This window comes from Oncorhynchus keta, unplaced genomic scaffold (assembly GCF_023373465.1).
Source record: "Oncorhynchus keta strain PuntledgeMale-10-30-2019 unplaced genomic scaffold, Oket_V2 Un_contig_21622_pilon_pilon, whole genome shotgun sequence".
Classification (NCBI taxonomy): domain Eukaryota; kingdom Metazoa; phylum Chordata; class Actinopteri; order Salmoniformes; family Salmonidae; genus Oncorhynchus; species Oncorhynchus keta.
Window position 1 is genome coordinate 30,389 of NW_026282534.1, and position 4,255 is coordinate 34,643.

The 4,255-nt window shown below is 48.4% G+C and overlaps 1 long non-coding RNA gene across 1 annotated transcript; it reads right to left on the reverse strand.

The window, feature by feature from the left end:
* Positions 1-549: 549 nt before the first annotated feature.
* On the reverse strand, positions 550-953 carry LOC127921193 (uncharacterized). The gene is made up of 3 exons (XR_008108316.1): positions 877-953; positions 714-844; positions 550-649 (listed from the first exon to the last, which is right to left on the reverse strand). It is a non-coding gene; the product is annotated as an uncharacterized LOC127921193 (long non-coding RNA).
* Positions 954-4,255: the final 3,302 nt, after the last annotated feature.

Genomic DNA, 4,255 nt, shown 5'->3' on the forward strand with positions numbered 1-4,255 from the left:
GGGAGGAAGGAAAGAGATGAGAGGGAGGAGGAGGGAGGAGGGAGGAGGAGGGGGAGGGAGGGAGGAGGATAGGGGAGGGAGGATTAGAGGAGAGGAGAAGGGAGAGGGGGAGGAGGGAAGAGAGGGAGGAGGGGAGGGGAGGAGGAGAGAGGGGAGGAGGAGGAGGAGGGAGGGGGATGGGAGGGAAGAGGAGAAGAGAGGGAGAGGGGAAGGAGGGAGGAGAAGAGAGGGAGAGGGAAGGAGGAGGAGAGGGGACCTATCTTTCTCACTCCTTGTCTCACCAGCTTCTAATACAGGTCTGTCTTGTAAAATAGTTGTATCTCAATGTGACTAAAGGTTAAAGGTTAATACAGGTTCATTAAAAATGGAATAAACTCTACCCCCTCTTTCACTACAGAGAGCGTAGGAGGCGGAGCTGTGTGATGCGTACAGGAGGGCGGGCTCAGCGGAAGCTGCCATGGTTCTCCAGCGTTACGCTCTCCGCTTCACCATCAGTGATTCAACGCTGGACAGTCTGCAGCTACCTAGAACCATTACTACTGACCAGAACCTGAGTCTAGAACCATTACTACCAACCAGAACCCTGAGTCTAGAACCATTACTACTGACCAGAACCCTGAGTCTAGAACCATTACTACCAACCAGAACCCTGAGTCTAGACCATTACTACCAACCAGAACCCTGAGTCTAGAACCACTACTACCAACCAGAACCTGAGTTTAGAACCACTACTACCAACCAGAACCCTGAGTCTAGAACCATTACTACTGACCAGAACCCTGAGTCTAGAACCATTACTACCAACCAGAACCCTGAGTTTAGAACCACTACAACCAGCAAAACCCTGAGTCTAGAACCATTACTACTGACCAGAACCCTGAGTCTAGAACCATTACTACTGACCAGAACCCTGAGTCTAGAACCATTACTACTGACCAGAACCCTGAGTCTAGAACACCTGCTACCAACCAGAACCATGAGTTTAGAACCACTACTACCACCAGAACCCTGAGTCTAAAACCATCACTACTGACCAGAACCTGAGTCTAGAACCATTACTACTGACCAGAACCTAACCCTAGAACCATTATTACTAACCAGAACCTGAGTCTAGAACCATTACTGCTGACCAGAACCTGAGTCTAGAACCATTAGTACTGACCAGAACCCTGAGTCTAGAAGCATAATTACTAACCAGAACCCTGAGTCTAGAACCATTACTGCTGACCACAACCTGACTCTGACCTGACAACCCAGAACGAGCTGGAAACGGACTAGAGGCAACGCAGACTGACACAAAACAAGAGCCCCGGCCCCCCAAAAAAACATATCTCTGTCACACACCCAACACACACAGCTCCAAACCCAAAACACCCAACACACCCACACACAAAACCACTCCACACAAGGTCAGCACACACTCCCCCTCCCATCTCCCCCTCGCGGCCCCTCCCTCTCCTAACAGCCAAGCCCTACTGCCTGCCACCACAGACACAGCCTGGACACAATCCTGTTAAGGTAAGGGCAGGTAGGGATAGGGGTCAGGGGTTAGGGGTTAGGGTTAAGCGTCCGGCGTCCCATTGTGACATAGAGACCACCGTCCGCGGGGGCACAGCCCAAACAGGCACTTTGAGAAATGGTTGAGCCTAGGCCTTTAGGGGCGAGGATAATTCACACTTTATCAGCCAGTAAAATGGTTGAGCCTAGGCAGCTTTAGGGGCGAGGAGAATTGACACTTTATCAGCCAGTAAAATGGTTGAGCCTAGACGCTTTAGGGGCGAGGAGAATTCACACTTTATCCAGCCAGTAAAATGGTTGAGCCTAGGCGCTTTAGGGGCGAGGAGAATTCACACTTTATCAGCCAGTAAAATGGTTGAGCCTAGGCGCTTTAGGGGCGGAGAATTCACACTTCATCAGCCAGTAAAATGGTTGAGCCTAGGCGCTTTAGGCGAGGAGAATTCACACTTTATCAGCCAGTAAAATGGTTGAGCCTAGACGCTTTAGGGGCGAGGAGAATTCACTTTATCAGCCAGTAAAATGGTTGAGCCTAGACGCTTTTAGGGGCGAGGAGAATTCACACTTTATCAGCCAGTAAAATGGTTGAGCCTAGACGCTTTAGGGGCGAGGAGAATTCACACTTTATCAGCCAGTAAAATGGTTGAGCCTAGGCAGCTTTAGGGGCGAGGAGAATTCACACTTTATCAGCCAGTAAAATGGTTGAGCCCTAGGCAGCTTTAGGGCGAGGAGAATTCACACTTTATCAGCCAGTAAAATGGTTGAGCCTAGACGCTTTAGGGGCGAGGAGAATTCACACTTTATCAGCCAGTAAAATGGTTGAGCCTAGACGCTTTAGGGGCGGAGAATTCACACTTTATCAGCCAGTAAAATGGTTGAGCCTAGACGCTTTAGGGGCGAGGAGAATTGACACTTTATCAGCCAGTAAAATGGTTGAGCCTCGACGCTTTAGGGGCTAGGAGAATTCACACTTTATCAGCCAGTAAAATGGTTGAGCCTAGACGCTTTAGGGGCGAGGAGAATTCACACTTTATCAGCCAGTAAAATGGTTGAGCCTAGGCGCTTTAGGGGCAGGAGAATTCACACTTTATCAGCCAGTAAAATGGTTGAGCCTAGGCGGCTTTAGGGCGGAGAATTCACACTTTATCAGCCAGTAAAATGGTTGAGCCTAGGCTTTAGGGCGAGGAGAATTCACACTTTATCAGCCAGTAAAATGGTTGAGCCCAGGCTTTAGGGGCTAGGAGAATTCACACTTTATCAGCCAGTAAAATGGTTGAGCCTAGACGCTTTAGGGGCGGGAGAATTCACACTTTATCAGCCAGTAAAATGGTTGAGCCTAGGCGCTTTAGGGCGAGGAGAATTCACACTTTATCAGCCAGTAAAATGGTTGAGCCTAGACGCTTTAGGGGCTGGAGAATTCACACTTAATCAGCCAGTAAAATGGTTGAGCCTAGACGCTTTAGGGCGGAGAATTCACACTTTATCAGCCAGTAAAATGGTTGAGCCTAGACGCTTTAGGGCGAGGAGAATTCACACTTTATCAGCCAGTAAAATGGTTGAGCCTAGCGCTTTAGGGGCGAGGAGAATTCACACTTTATCAGCCAGTAAAATGGTTGAGCCTAGGCTGGAGGTTCATAATCTTTAGGGGCGAGGAGAATTCACACTTTATCAGCCAGTAAAATGGTTGAGCCTGGGCAGCTTTAGGGCGAGGAGAATTCACACTTCATCAGCCAGTAAAATGGTTGAGCCTAGACGCTTTAGGGCGGGGAGAATTCACACTTTATCAGCCAGTAAAATGGTTGAGCCTAGACGCTTTAGGGGAGGAGAATTCACACTTTATCAGCCAGTAAAATGGTTGAGCCTAGACGCTTTAGGGGCTAGGAGAATTGACACTTTATCAGCCAGTAAAATGGTTGAGCCTAGACGCTTTAGGGGCTAGGAGATTCACACTTTATCAGCCAGTAAATTGGTTGAGCCTAGACGCTTTAGGGCGGAGAATTCACACTTTATCAGCCAGTAAAATGGTTGAGCCTAGACGCTTTAGGGTGAGGAAATTCACACTTTATCAGCCAGTAAAATGGTTGAGCCTAGGCGCTTTAGGGGCGAGGAGAATTCACACTTTATCAGCCAGTAAAATGGTTGAGCCTAGACGCTTTAGGGGCGAGGAGAATTCACACTTTATCAGCCAGTAAAATGGTTGAGCCTCAACGCTTTGAGGCGAGGAGAATTCACACTTTATCAGCCAGTAAAATGGTTGAGCCTAGGCAGCTTTAGGGCGAGGAGAATTGACACTTTATCAGCCAGTAAAATGGTTGAGCCTAGGCAGCTTTAGGGGCGGGAGAATTCACACTTTATCAGCCAGTAAAATGGTTGAGCCTCGGCAGCTTTAGGGCGAGGAGAATTCACACTTTATCAGCCAGTAAAATGGTTGAGCCTAGGCGGCTTTAGGGCGAGGAGAATTCACACTTTATCAGCCAGTAAAATGGTTGAGCCTCGACGCTTTAGGGGCTAGGAGAATTCACACTTTATCAGCCAGTAAAATGGTTGAGCCTAGACGCTTTAGGGGCGAGGAGAATTCACACTTTATCAGCCAGTAAAATGGTTGATCCTAGGCGCTTTAGGGGCGAGGAGAATTCACACTTTATCAGCCAGTAAAATGGTTGAGCCTAGGCGCTTTAGGGCGAGGAGAATTCACACTTTATCATTAAAATGGACCACATTTTTGTATCTAATGACACCC